Genomic DNA, 15,546 nt, shown 5'->3' with positions numbered 1-15,546 from the left:
CCGGCAAGGCTCCTTGCCGCGTTCAGTGCAACCATAGAAATCGCCAAGCGCAGCTTGAGACGAAATTAGGCGCTACGTAGCCGCTTGCTCTGTTGATGAGGTTCGAAATAGTTTGAAAGCGCTCTATGACCGTTCAGGTCGTTTGAACGAGTTCAAAACAAAGATAAGGAGCACTAATCTTTGGAAAGGTCCCAGTATGCGCATACTCCACACACAAAGATTGGAAACTTTTAAAGGGAAAACAGAGAATCTATCTACTTCAGATCTGAATCTTAAACTTAGAACTTATCTTCTCACGCCGTGGTTGCAGGGCGCTTGAATCTTTTGCCGGGGAGTCTGGGTCCCCGGTAGAAGGAAATTATCGCTCTCGACGGCTTTTTCTCCGGCAAAGACTTCCTGCCGACAGTCCGCGACCGTCGTTTGGAGAAAAAGTTGCCAGTGTGTAACCCCTTCACTTCTCTCTTGGTAGGTTGTGCTTGCGGAGCCCCCGAGTGCATCTTGGGCGACGATACGATGCTCTCAAGGGCACAACACTTACGTTGGAGTGCACGCCGGGGCTTTGGGACCATTTGGCGCATCCTCAGTGACTATGCATCACTCCGCAGAGGTGCGTCCGCTGGAGTATGCGCCGAGGCCTCTGTGAAGCTCCCAGGTACACACTCGACAGCTATGCGTTGGCCCCGAGCGATGCATCGGCCTGATGGCGCTGCATTTGGAGCCTTCGCCTCCCCGCCTCGCGCTCGCGCATGCCTTGGGAAGCCATAGAAGAATAGAGCGTCCGCCGCGGTACCCCGTTTCTGGGGGAACTGCGGCGCAGCGCCCAAACTTCCAAGAATATGGTGCCGAGTTTGCTCAGATTTGCGCAAAACTCCACAACCCCTACCTAGCGCCCCAAAGAATGTCGGCGGTGCGAGGTCGACACCTATGGGAATCAACGTTAAACCCTTGTGATCGTAGGGCGGGTAGAGGTGACGTGAAGAGCAGAGCTAACAATCAGCACCCGGCAAGACATTTTACCTAGGTTCGGGCCGCTTACGCGTCAAATCCTACGTCCTACTTGTCTGGTTGTATTAAGCGATTTGTTGCCGATTGTTACAGTGACCGTCGATGACCGTCTTATGGGTCAATGTCCAAAGAGTCTAACCCCTTCAAAATGAGCTAAGTGCCTCCTTTTATAGGCAAAGGGGTTGCCTACAGTGCTCGGTGGTAGGTTCACAAGGAGTTACGGTGAACCTAGGGTGGTGCTTATCGATCTACCGCTGTCAGGTGCATTTAATGCACGTCTTGTCCTTGTCAGCGATGTGCTGGTGAAGACACGTATCCAAGTGTTTCGACACCTGGACGATGCACTAGCGCATGCGGAGTGCGCTGGCAATTGGGGGTGGTGGCACTATGGCAAGGGCGGTTTCCCGCCAATGGCCAGACCCGTCATCCCGGCAAGGAGCTTGTCGGGGCCTTGAGTCTTCGTCCCGACAAGGGAGCTTGCCGGGGCTTCAGTCGTCATCCTAGCAAGGGAGCTTCCCGGGGTCTTGCACTTGGTGAGTTCATCACGCCCACCAAAAGGGCGCGGCCTTGGTTATCTTCCCGGCAAGGCAGGCTTGTCGAGGCCTTGATAATCTTGGGGGTTGCATCTTGACTCGGTCCTACCATGCCCTGCTGGCAGGGGCTCTTCGCACCCGTGCACAAGTCTGGGGAACTAGGGACCCCAGTCTTTAGTGCACCTGCACTGAGCTGCTAGGCTCCCCAGCAAGCTCTCCCTCCAGCATTGTCCCTTCCTCGGACGCCCCCTCGTCGTAAAAGCCAATGCTCCCGGCCACTTCAGCAAGGGCTCGTTCCTTGGCCCGGCTGGTGATGTACACCACCTCTTCGGGGGTGGTGTCGCGTACAAGGCCGGTTTCTTCCCTAATGGACTTCTCTGACAAGCGGTCTAAGAAAGATAAAACATCCTCCTCCTTGGGATCGATCCAGGTTGCGACCATGCCATGAGCATTGCACTCTGGCATCATTGTCGTGAGTGCGCTTAAGGCCGAGTTGTTGCACAAGGGTATGACACACGATGGCAACCGGGCTCTCGAATCGGATTTGAACAACTTCTAGCAAACAAATGCATGTTGCATCATCGTCAGGTTGTTCTTCAAACCCGCCCGCGGCCGCATGATTTCCGCAGCATTCACAAAGGTTGAGGCTAGCCTTCCTCCCCTGTTCTGAAGGGGGGCGATGCGCCTGCGGATGAAGTCAGCACCCACCATCTCCATCATCAACCCTGCGACCCTGAGACGCAAGATCCTACTGACGGCGATGGTCAGATTCTCATCGTCTGGGGTGAGATCACTCCAGTGCTTGCCGCGGGATTCGATCTTGGCGGTCCTGGGCTTGCAAAAGGGCAAATACCCCTCCTCATAAATACAACACCATTTCCCCCGCCATTCTTCCCACTTCTCACGAAGGGCACCATCCGGGTATATCTCCTTACATCCGGGCCTTGGGATCCAGGTAATGGAGCCCGAAAGGGCGTCCCCTCCCTCGATGCGAGGAGTGAAGTAATAGCGGAAGAGGGCCGTGTTGGGGGAGATCCTGAAGAAGTTCTCCAGAGATGCGCGAATATGGAGATGCATGTCACCGCATTCGGCGTGAAGTTTAGAAGATGGAAGCCTTAGGTGTGCATGATGTCAACGAAGAATTGAGAGAAAGGCGGGCAAAGCCCGCAATAAAATATTTGACGAAGAAAGGATACTTGTCTGGGCCACCACCAGCCTCTCCCGGGGTCACGTGGGTCGCCGGATGTGCCGTCGTCTGAGCCGCCCACATGAACCGGTAGCGCTGCTTTAGAGTGAGCGCCTCAAGCCCCGAGGAGAAATCGACAAACTCCCTCCGCATCTTCGCCAACTCCTTCTCTGCGACAGCGGTCTTCCTTTCTTGCCTTTGGCTCCCTTTGGTGCCATAGCAGCGGCGGAAGCTGCGGCTTCCCGGAGCACAGCTTTGTAGGTGAGGGGGGAGGAAAGCTCTAGCTGAAGAAAGGAGACAGCAGCGGCTTCAAGATTGAAAGAAACTGGGGGCAATGGGCTCGTGCGCCTGCGTTTCCCCCTCTTATGGGGGGTGACCATTGGGTACCCACCCAACGGCTCTGCGCGCTCGTGGCCATCTCGGCCACTGTGTGCACGCCCCCCACTTGGTGCGTTCAATGCGCGACGTGGGAAAGACCACTAGCAACGGCTCCACCCTACAATATACCCTGTCACAGAGGCCCGTGCACCACTTTGGGCCTGGCCCAACAACGCCTCGCATGCGTGTGTGGCCCAGGCCCGGGGGCTCCTCTCGGTGCATTGAAGACTAGGGTCTCCTATGCCCCAGACTTGTGCACGGGCGCCGGCAACCCCTTTGACGGCAAGGCACGACGAAGGCTGACAGGAAAATTAATCCCCAAGCTCACCAGGGCCACACCCCTCCAAGGGTGTGAGGAACAAGTCTAAGCTACAAGGCCCTGTCAAGCCTTTCTTGCCGGGAAGACATCCAAGGCCCCAGCAAGCCTTTCTTGCCAGGGAAGATAGACAAGGCCTCGGCAAGCTTTCCTTGCCAGTAAGGCACACTAGGCCACTGGCGAGGGCACCAGCCCGGCAAGCTCCCTTCGCCCGCCAGGTGTTCCCTCCTGCCATAATGCCACCGACTACCATAGCGCCAGCGCATCCCTCATGCGCCCGCATAATACCCAGGTGTCGAAACACCTGGGTACGTGTCGATACCATCCTGATGCAGGTCAGGAGACTGACGAAGCATTTACTGCCCCTAACACCGCGGTAGATGGATAACAATGAACCTTGTTCACTGTATAGCTCGTGAACCCACTGTTGAGCACTATTGGTGACCGTTTGCCTACAAAAGGAGGCCCAAGGCTCAGTCTAAGAGGTTAGACACTTTGGGCATTGGCCAGTAGGCAATCACTATAGCAAGTAATCCTACAACAAACACCTAATACAACACACAAAGCCGGAGTATTGTTTTACGCACTAAGCGGCCCGAACCTGGGTAAAAACGTTCCTGGTGCTGATAGCTAGCTCTGCTCTTGGCGCCACCCCTCTCCCCGCCGAACGATCAAGGGATCCGGGGAGGTTCCCTGTAATGCCCCAATTGTAGAACCTACCTTTTTGGACCTACTTCATGTGGGACCACCTTGTGAGAGGTTATGATGTTTAAGTTGATACCATGATTTCATGTGTGTTCCTTCTATTTCCTTCTCATGCATGCATGCATAGCATATCATTGCATGGCCTTACCTTGAGTTGTTGCACTATGGTTTCTTGTGGTGTTAGTAATAAATGTAGGTGGTGATCTTGTGGTTAGCTACCTTGTGATTTCATGTGTGATGTCATGTGATGATGGTGTGTGGAGTGTAGGAGTGGTTGCTTGGGATTTTCAAAGCTCATTGCAATTTCAAACCCTTTTCCTCTCCTATTATCTCATGTTCAAAATTCCATCTTCACAAGAGCTGTTTTAAAATGTCTTGTATTTAGAGGTTATTGTGGGGATGATGATGTGATGATGTGGAGTTTTATTTTGGTCTTGAGGGTGTATATAAATCACAAAACAGTATAATTAATTGCTGTTTTGTATTTATTTAAATGCCCCATAAAATTCCTTTTGCATTTTATTTTAAAAGCTTAGGTATTTTTAGGCCCAGGGACATTTTTGTTTTGATTTTATAATCAACAGTAGTCCTGAGGGTTTCTTTTCTTTCTCTGTTTTTTTACCTAATTAGAAATAATCTCCAGGGTTGTTTTCTTTTTTTCCTTCTCTGGTGGGCTCCCTCCCACCCAGAGAGGCCCAGTATCTCCTCCTAGGCCCATGCCCCTTCGAGCAGCAGCAGCAGCCCAGGAGACGTCGTCTTCCTCCTGGCGACGTCACCTCTGTACGAACGCAGCTCCACCTCCCGGTCGCCTCCCCTTGATCCTGTGGCTCCAGCGTCTCCCCCGAGGTGATATAAGGTGGAGGGAACCCTCCTCCTCCCCTAGGGTTCCCTCTCCTTCTCCCCAGCGCCGCCACCTCCCTCCTTTCCTCTTCCCTCTCCTTGGTAAGCTCTCTGTAGGGTAGGAGCAGAAAGAGAGAGAGTTCGGCCGCCGCGTCTACCCCGTCTACTCCGTTGAGTAGCGCCGGCGGCCATGTCCAGGGGCACGGGGACGGTGCCTGCGCCCCATTTTCGCCCTCAGTGAGGTCGAGGGTCGTCTACCACGTCGGCCAGGAGCACGTCAAGAAGCCGGCTCCGGTGATCTACCCCGTCTACCTCCGTCGACATCAGCCGGCAGCAGGGCCTTCTCCCGCGCGCCTCCCTTCTCTCCGGCCGGCCTCCTCCACCGAACGGCACCTCCTTCTTCCCCCGAGGTGAGCCGGCCCTCTCTTCCTTCTCCCTCGTTGGTTCCAGCGAGCCGGTTGCAGGAAGCCGTGCCGTGCGGTTGCAGCAAGTGTACGTGCAGGACGATAGTGGTGCATGCAGTAGCAGTAGCAGTAGGAAGTCGCCCTCCTCGTGGTGCAGCAGCTTAGCGTATGGATCTTCTCGTCGCGCAGCAGCAGTAGAGAAGCTGGTGCCCTTCTCTGTCGCTGGCGCGTCCCTGGCGCGCAGGTGCAGAGCAGGAATCTAGAGGATGTGGAGGTATTCCTAGAATACCCCCCCCCTTCTGCCAGTAGCCGTCTCGTAGCGCAGTGGTGTTGTCTCTGTTTGTTTGCCGGCAGGTGCAGGGTTCGAGTCCCATTCGGCGCACCACCCCCCCTTTTGCAGTATTTTCCCATCGAATTGATACTGGTGGCTCCAGCATGCAACCTTAACTCGCATGTTTCCCTCTGTTCTGTCGACTATATGGCAGTAGCACAGTGGTAAGGGTAGGTTGTTGCACCAGAGGGTACTGGGTTCGATTCGCAGGAGCCCTGATGCATATTTCTTTTTTTTTGCTGTCCTTTTATTTTTTTGTTCTTCCTCTTTCTTATGCATAGACAGCAAGGTGTCCTATGTATTTTTTCTTTTCCTGCTAGTGTAGGTGGGTGCAGAGGGTATTGTGTGTGTGTTTGCACACACTAGAATAGTGATAGTTGGTGTTGGCGGCTTAAGTGATATATGTGTGCATGTGGTCTTGTTAGTTTATGTTGATGGTGTGATTGCAAATAGGCATGGGTGCATAGGGGTTGTAAGTGAAGTTGATAGTGTAGGCATGGAGATGTGTTTGTTGTGAGTGCACACCACTTGTGGTTCCTACTAAAGATGCTTGGGAGGTGATGCTTCCAAGTTACTTGCTTAGTAGTTATCCCCCTCATGTTGTTCTTGGTTTTAGGAGTTGATGTTGTGGTGAATGATGTGGAGTATGTGTGTGTGTGTGGAACTTCCCCACCTTTGCAAAATTATGCACCTTCACATGTCTGTATGTGAGAGGGCATGGTGTTTGTGTGTGGGGATAGTTTGGTAGGTGTGTTGGTATTGTTGATGTGCATGACACAAACATGGGGTTCAAACCCCCCTGTCACTTTCTCATTGTGCATATGAACCCTACCTTTGTAGCTGTCGTCTTAGAAGGGTACTTTATGGAGTTGCATATTCAGATTTGTAGCAAGTTTGATCTTTGATTCCATAGAATAGGTGGAGCCCAAGGGCATGAGTTTTTGTGTGATAGTAGTAAGGGTTTTGCTCTACACTATAGTGGTGTCAATTATCACTTGGTGTAATGTGTGTGCAAACTATGCCTAGACAAAGTGGGCATGTGGCTGAAAAATTCCAGTTTGATGAACTCTGAAATTTCACTAAGTCTGGAATTCTGGAAATATTTTCTTCTCTCATAGATGAGGATGTGCTGGTCATTCTGATGAGAACTCGCCTTAGTTCGGTGCTAGGATTTTGAACCTGGTATGTTTGTGAAGCTTCCTGTCAATTTGCAGATCATTTGGAGTCCAGTAGGTTGTGTTTTGATTGCTGTCAAAAAGCTTCAGAACAGAGACAGAAACTCAGGTGCAGGAATTTTCACTAAGTCCCTGAGATCTGATGGTTTTGGGAAAGTTTGTGGCCTTGTATCTTCCTGAGACTAATTCCTTTTGCTGTGATTCTTGCTGGTGCTTGTAGTGTTCTTGGTTGGCTACAGCCACATATATTATTTGTCATGTTTGGAGGCCTGTAGCTATGTTGCATGTAGCTCCTAATTAGCTAAGATGCAGATTGTGGCAGATTATGTAGTTTTGTCATTTTGATCAAAGTGTGTGCTTAATTGATGGTGTGGTGTTCTACCTTGCTCGAATCCATTCATGTTGGGTTGTTACATGTCTTGGCAACCTGGGAATACCAGATTTGTGCCAATTGTGAGTGTGGTGTTGAATCTTTCACGTAGAGCTTCACATCTTGTTCCGTTGATTCCCGTTGATCCGTAGCTCCGTTTGCAATGTTCTTTATATGGTTTTGCACCGTTTTCACGAGCCGCATCTGTTCATGTTATTCTCATGCATGCCAAAATAGCTTAGTGTACAGTTCTGTCCAGAAACTTGCAGTAGTTTATTTTGCTTGTGCTAGTGATAGAAATAGTGGTGCATGCTCAAATTTCATCTCATGCATCATGTGATTGTTGCATATTGTGGTGCTATTGTTCATTGACTGTTATTCTTATGTTGGGTAGCACCGGGATCGGAGAACGAATATGTGGAGTCAGGAGAGTACGTGCAGGACGATCCAGAACCATTCCAAGCTGAGGATATCACAGGCAAGATGATATGACCTTGATTCCATCTCTAGACTTGTTAGGCTAGTTTTCGTTTCCATGTCTTATTGCTCGCTGCCTACCACTGAAATTAAATTGCCTCTTCATATGCCATGAGCCCCAACACCGTTCTCCTTCCTAGCAAAACTTGCATGGCTAAGTAGGCTTGCTCAGCTACTAATGTTAGCGTTGCTAGGTGCAGGTGCTTTGACTCATGTAATAACATGAGCCTTGATATCATTATTCTAAATTCTGTTATTTAATTAATGCACCTATATATACTTGGTAAATGACGGGAGGCCTAGCCTTTTGCCGGGTGCTTTGTTCCGTTATTGCCGCCTTAGTTACCGGTTACCGGTGTTTGATTCCATAATGATCGCTCCTAACACGTTCGGGGTTGTTATGGGGACCCCCTCGATAAATCGCGTAGTGCTAAGGCTTGTACGGCAGGACCCAACATTGGTATTATTTGCTAATCACCTAATAATCTGCATAGGGAATAGCTACCCCGAGGAATTTAATCAACAACTCGGGCCAGTGCTCCTCATGAGTGTTGGTCCAACCACCTAGCAGTCGGCAAGACCACCCCGGGGAAACTTGAGGTTTGGTCCTTGTCCACTTTGCATAGACGGTGTTGTCCTGAGACTGAGATACGCGGCTCTTATCGGGTCGTCGACACACCGGGAGGTCCTGCTAGCCTTGCCTTACCTAAGCGGTATATCTTGCGTATAGGAATCCGAGTGAATCTTTGGGTTCCCCCAGAGTTGAGGTTTTCCTCTAAGGAATCCGACGAGATCACGAGATTCGTGATATAGGATGCCTTTGCGGCCTGTGTTCGTTTGTGATGGACTAGTTGGAGCACCCCCGCAGGGTTTAAGGTTTCGGAAAGCCGTGCCCGCGGTTATGTGGCAACTTGGAATATTTTTTAACAACCGGTATTAGAGAACTTAAACATAAACAAATAAAACAGCCAACTGTGTGCGTAACCGTGACTGTCCCTTCGAAGATCTCTCTTCGATCGGGAACACGGAGTGGTTATGAATGCCGTAGGTAGGTGTTCAAGATCACTTAGTGATCAAGTAAATCCCGACCGTTATCGTAGACCACCTTTACTTCTACTTTGCGTAAGTTAGCCACTTTAACAAGCATAGGATGCTGCAGCCTGATACACTTCATCCTTACCCTACCTAATAACATGACTAGTTCTGGCACCAAAGTCTTAGATTGCTGAGTCCCTGTGGCTCACGGATTCCTCCGAAACTCCCAGCAGGTACAGGTACCCCCGAGACAGATGATCCCGACGTCACCCAGCTGGCGTGGCAGTACGACGAGGAGATAGACCGCCTCTACGTGAACTATCCAGAGGACTGAGGCATGGTCGTGATCGTGGGCCTGCAGCAGGGTAGCATAGCACTTTCCATGTTTTGTAGTCTGTAGTGGAACTACCTTGATTGTATCTGTGTTGTACTCTGAGTTATTAATAAGAAGACAGTTGAATCCCGAATTGTCTACTTTTATTATTATTTGTGCTATGTTACTTGCTTGCGAAATGCTTACATGCGCTTCTTTCCTATTCGGGGGCCTCGACCCCCAGATCGTAAAGGACCGCATCTTGGTCGTTACAAGTTGGTAATCAGAGCCTTACGACCATAGGAGCCTTTGTGTGATCGTATTTGGCCGAGTCGAGTCTAGAAGATGTTTTGAGTCTTAGTTATACCGGAGAGTAGGATTCTTTTTCTCCTCTTCTATGCTCTGGTGAGGTTCCCGTCTTAGGAAATCTTTAACTCTACTCCTTTTCTCGCTCAAATTTTTTTTAGGATCACGCGGGTATTTGTGAAATCTATATGATCTCGATGTGACGGAATCATGTCCTGGTGCCTCTTATCTGCTCTAAGTATCAGGGGAGTTGAGCTCCAGGGATTCTTGCGCACATCGCCATCATTCAGATTTCTGAGTATCTAAGAACGGAGGGTGTTCGTTATTGCTTCAATACGGGTAGTGGTGAGATAACCCCGATGTCCCGAGTACTGGTGTAGATTGTTCGGGGGTACTACCACACTTTGTATCGTTGTGATCACGAGGATCTGTTGTAGATGAAGGTCCGAGATGCTGGTTGTGTGTTGAAGGATGTGATACAGGTGACGGGTTAGTTTAGGAGTTGTGTGAAATACTCCTTGTATCCGTGTACCTGATTGCATGACCAGTTATTTCGGGAATTCATAGGTGGGAATTCAAGTAGTTACTTATAGGACAATCTTCCAACAAATGCTTGATGTTAGGTTGGGGTTCGACATCTAGTGGATTTGTTTGTTCACGATCGACTTACAGCGGTACACGTTGTGTCTTAAAGAGTCCTTGTAGCTTGCTACGACTCGGGGACGCTTCATATGTCGGGTGCACTGCCTTGCACTTGATGGCTACTGTAAAATCGAGCCCGTGCGATCCTGTCCATGAAAATATCGGACAAAATCTTTCTCATGAGTTTGTTCTGGCTAATTGCAAGCCGCACCCTTTGTTTTGTTGAACTAGGTGGGATATCTAGTGGTATCTTATAGGACTATCTTCCTACAGACGCTTGATTGAGGTTTGGGAAATCTCGATCATATGTTTGTTCTGAGCAGTTCTAGCTCACACTTGGTTGCAGTGGTCCTTATCGGAATTTTGTCGTCTGTTACTTTGAGGATGCACCCTTGCTATGTTGATCGAGTGCAATGCTAAATTCTATTCAGATATCCTGTCTTTTGATTCAGCAATATCTTCAATTATTCTGTGGACTAATATGATGTCTGTCTTCAGGATGGCTCCACCAACTCGTCAGACCCCAACGCGTGAGGATATGCCGCCTCCACCTCCTCCTCCTCCGCCGCCGCCTCTTCCTGCAGAGGCCTGGCAGGCGATGATGGCAACTACTAATGCAAACACTCAGATGCTGTTGCAGTTGATCCAGGAGAGAGCCAATCATCAGCAGGGCAATTTCCAGCAGGGTGGCAATCACTTCGCCAGTCTGAGTCAGTTCCTGTCAAACCAGTCTAAGATGTTCACTTCTTGTGATCAGCCGTTTGATGCGGAAGATTGGATCCGTGATATGAACAAGCATTTCGAGTGTAGCAATGTGCGTCCGGAGGACTTTGTCAAGTTTGCAACGTTTCAGTTGAAGGGGCAGGCTTTTATTTGGTGGCAGCAGCTTAAGGACTCCAGAGGTGGCAGGGTGATGACTTGGGACGAGTTTTGTCGTGACTTCAGGTCCCACTACATCCCTTCCAGCTTTGTTGAGGAGATGCGTGAGAAGTTCACGCGTTTGAAGTAGGGCAGCAATTCTGTGTACAAGTACAATGTCGAGTTCCACGAGTTGGCCCGTTACGCGTTGCAGGATGTTCCGGATCAGAAGAGCAAGATCTATTAGTTCAGGGGTGGCTTAAAGGAGGATTTGCAGTTAGCACTTGCTTTGCACGATCTTGAGGAGTTTGACAAGTTCTACAACTTAGCTCTCCGAGCAGAGGCAGCCTTGCTCAGGGTGGAGAACTCCAAGAAGCGCTTCAGAGATTCCAGCTCTTCTTCGACTCAAGTGGTTCAGAAACAACAGAGGTTTTGGGTTTCTCCTCCTCCTTCTCGGCACTCGCAGCAGACGAAGCACTCAGGTGGACGTGGTTCTTCCCACCCACCCAACCATGGCTTCCAGCAGAGATACCAGTATCAGAAGCAAGGGCCTCCTCAGATTCAGTTCCGGCACCCAGCAGATGTCATTTGTCACAAATGTGGGCGGAAGGGTCACTATGCCAACAAATGTATTTCTCAGCTCCATCGGCCACCTCCTCCTCCAGGCAAACCTCCAAGCAACGCTCTTGTGAAGTTCAACCCCAGATCAGCTCGAGTCAACATGGTGAATGCAGCTGAGGCAGAAAATTCTTCGGATGTGGTCATGGGTAATCTCCTAGTCAATGATTTTCCTGCTAAAGTCTTGTTTGATACTGGTGCATCACATTCGTTTATCTCAAGGCCATTCTCATTTAAGCATGGGTTCCCTACTCATGATTTGCTTAAGCCTCTTTCAATTGTGTCTCCGGGTAAGATCATGAATTCTCACATGATGGTTCCGCACGTTTCTGTCAAGATTGGCAGTTATTCTTTTTTGGCGTCTCCTATTGTCTTGGGCAAGTCCGACATTGATTTGATCCTTGGTATGGACTGGTTGGCCATGAATAAGGCATCAATTGATTGTGAAGCTAAAGAAGTGAAACTTACCCACTCTTCGGAGGATGTGATTATATTCGCGGCGCACGATGACACAATCCGCTTGTTCTCCTTGAATGAAAAGGGTGAGATCAATCCCATTGAGCAAGTTCCAGTAGTCTGCGAATATCAAGACGTGTTTCCTGAAGAGCTGCCAGGCATGCCTCCGCACCATGAAGTGGAGTTCATCATTGAGCTTGAGCCGGGCACAGAGCCAGTGTGCAAACGGCCGTACAAGCTGGGTCCAGAAGAGTTGAAGGAACTCAAGAGGCAACTCGATGAGCAGGAGCGTTTGGGTTTGATCAGACCAAGCTCGTCTCCGTGGGGATGTGGTGTTCTGTTTGTCAAGAAGAAGGATGGTTCGGACCGGCTGTGTGTCGATTACCACCCATTGAACAAGAAGACAATCAAGAACAAATATCCACTTCCGAACATAAATGAGTTGTTCGAACAGTTGAAAGGTGCTAAAGTATTCTCCAAGCTTGATCTCAGAATGGGCTATCATCAGATTCGCATTCGCGGGGAAGACATAGCGAAGACGGCATTCAGGACCAGTTTTGGCTCGTATGAGTATACGGTCATGTCTTTTGGTCTGGCTAATGCTGCTCCGACTTTTTGCCGATTGATGAACTATATTTTCTCACCATTTAAGAATGAATTTGTCTTGCTCTATCTCCACGACATTCTGGTCTTTTCTGAGGATGAGGAAGAACATGAGAAACATCTCAGGTTGGTGCTTGATAAACTGAGAGAATACAAGTTGTATGCCAAGTTTTCCAAGTGCGAGTTCTGGCTGAAAGAAGTGGTTTATCTTGGGCATGTTATCTCTACCGAGGGCATTAAGGTTGACCCGTCCAAGGTTCAAGCCATTGTTGAATGGGAACCTCCGCAGAATGTGAAGCAGCTTCAAAGCTTTTTCGGTCTTGCCGGATATTGCAGAAGATTCGTTGAGAACTTCTCCAAAATCGCCAAGCCGCTCTCTAGTCTTCTCCAGAAGGGTGTCAAGTATGTTTGGTCTCGAGAGTGTCAACTGGCTTTCGATACACTCAAAGAGAATCTTACCTCCACTCCGGTATTGGCCCCTCCGGATGATTCCAAGCCGTACTAGGTCTTTTGCGATGCTTCTCTCTAGGGTTTCGGTGCAGTCTTGATGCAAGATAGGAAGGTGGTTGCTTATACCTCCAGGCAGCTGAAGCCTGCGGAGAAGAACTATCCTCTGCACGATCTCGAGCTAGCAGCTGTTGTGCACGCCTTGATGACTTGGAGACATCTCTTGTTGGAACGTAAGGTTGAAGTTTTCACCGATCACAAGAGTCTCAAGTATATCTTCACTCAGCCTAACTTGAATCCTCGACAAACACGTTGGGTGGAAATGCTCCAGGATTTTAATCTGAGTGTTGAGTACACGCCAGGCAAGGCAAATGTTGTGGAAGATGCATTGAGCAGGAAGGCATATTGCAGTAGTCTGATTCTGCAACCTCTCCAGCCGGGTCTTTCTGAGTCTTTCAGGAAGCTCAATCTTCAGCTGGTTCCTCAGGGTTTTCTTGCGAACCTTCAGATCTCTCCTACCTTGGAAGATCAGGTCAGAGTAGCTCAGCTACTTGACGCTATGGTGAAGAAGGTCAAGATTGGCGTGGGAAAGAGTCTCCTCAAGTATAAGTGTTTCACTGTTGATGCCAGGGACACTTTGTTTTTCGAGGACCGCCTTGTCGTCCCGAAAGGTGATCTCAGGAAGGTGATCATGGAAGAAGCTCATAACTCTCTGCTCTCTATTCATCCTGGAAGTTCCAAAATGTACCATGACTTGAAGCAGACTTTCTGGTGGACTCGGATGAAACGTGAAATTGCACAATTAGTAAACGAGTGTGATGTATGTCGAAGGGTGAAAGCAGAACATCAAAGACCAGCGGGCCTCTTGCAGCCTTTGGCAATTCCCGAGTGGAAGTTCGACCACATTGAGATGGATTTCGTCACCGGGTTTCCGAAGTCCAAGAAGGGCAATGATGCTATCTTCGTCGTCATCGACAAATTGAGTAAAGTAGCGCATTTCCTTCCAGTCAAGGAGTCCATTTCAGCAGCTCAGCTGGCAGAGTTGTACACCTCGAGGACTGTCTCGTTGCACGGTGTACCTATGATGATCTCGTCAGATCGCGGAAGTATCTTCACTTCCAAGTTCTGGGACTCCTTTCAGTCTGCTATGGGCACGAAGATCCGCTTCAGCACATCGTTCCATCCTCAGACTAGTGGTCAAGTGGAGAGAGTGAATCAAGTTCTTGAGAATATGCTGAGAGCTTGTGTTATCTCTTTTAGCATGAAGTGGGAGGATTGTCTGCCTTTCGCGGAGTTCTCGTATAAGAACAGTTATCAAGCTAGTTCTGGCAAGGCTCCGTTTGAAATTCTCTATGGCAAGAAGTGCCGTACTCCGCTCAACTGGTCCCAGACAGGCGAGCGTCAGATCCTTGGCAATTATATGATAGAAGAAGCTGAGGAGATGTGTCGGATCATTCGTGACAACCTCAGAGCAGCTCAGTTCCGTCAGAAGAGCTATTACGATAGCAAGCACCGTGACATGTCATATGAGCTTGATGATTTTGTCTATCTCAAGGTGTCGCCTATGAAGGGTATGCAGCGCTTTGGCATCAAAGGCAAGCTTGCGCCTTGTTTCGTTGGTCCGTTCAGAGTGGTTGCCAAGAGGGGCGACCTTGCATACCAGCTCGAGCTTCCGTCAACCTTTGCAAATGTCCATGATGTGTTCCATGTTTCTCAGCTCCGGAGGTGTTTCAAGACCCCCGAACGCACTGTGCATCTTCAAGATATCGACCTCCAGCTTGACCTTTCTTATCGTGAGCATCCAGTTGCAGTTCTCGAGGCGACTGAGCGCAAGACCCGTAACAAGACTGTCAAGTTTCTCAAAGTGCAGTGGTCACACCATTCCGATAAAGAGGCTACGTGGGAACGCGAGGATCACCTCCGTTCCGAATTTCCCGATTTCTTTCAGTCTTAGATCTTGAGGTCGAGATCTTATTTGTAGTGTGGGAGAGTTTGTAATGCCCCAATTGTAGAACCTACCTTTTTGGACCTACTTCATGTGGGACCACCTTGTGAGAGATTATGATGTTTAAGTTGATACCATGATTTCATGTGTGTTCCTTCTATTTCCTTCTCATGCATGCATGCATAGCATATCATTGCATGCCCTTACCTTGAGTTGTTGCACTATGATTTCTTGTGGTGCTGGTAATAAATGTAGGTGGTGATCTTGTGGTTACCTACCTTGTGATTTCATGTGTGATGTCATGTGATGATGGTGTGTGGAGTGTAGGAGTGGTTGCTTGGGATTTTCAAAGCTCATTGCAATTTCAAACCCTTTTCCTCTCCTATTATCTCATGTTCAAAATTCCATCTTCACAAGAGATGTTTTAAAATGTCTTGTATTTAGAGGTTATTGTGGGGATGATGATGTGATGATGTGGAGTTTTATTTTGGTCTTGAGGGTGTATATAAATCACAAAACAGTATAATTAATTTTTGTTTTATATTTATTTAAATGCCCCATAAAATTCCTTTTGCATTTTATTTTAAAAGCTTAGGTATTTTT

Source organism: Hordeum vulgare, chromosome 4H (assembly GCF_904849725.1).
Source record: "Hordeum vulgare subsp. vulgare chromosome 4H, MorexV3_pseudomolecules_assembly, whole genome shotgun sequence".
NCBI lineage: Eukaryota > Viridiplantae > Streptophyta > Magnoliopsida > Poales > Poaceae > Hordeum > Hordeum vulgare.
The sequence above is the reverse complement of the archived record's forward strand: the minus strand, read 5'-3'. Positions refer to the sequence as shown.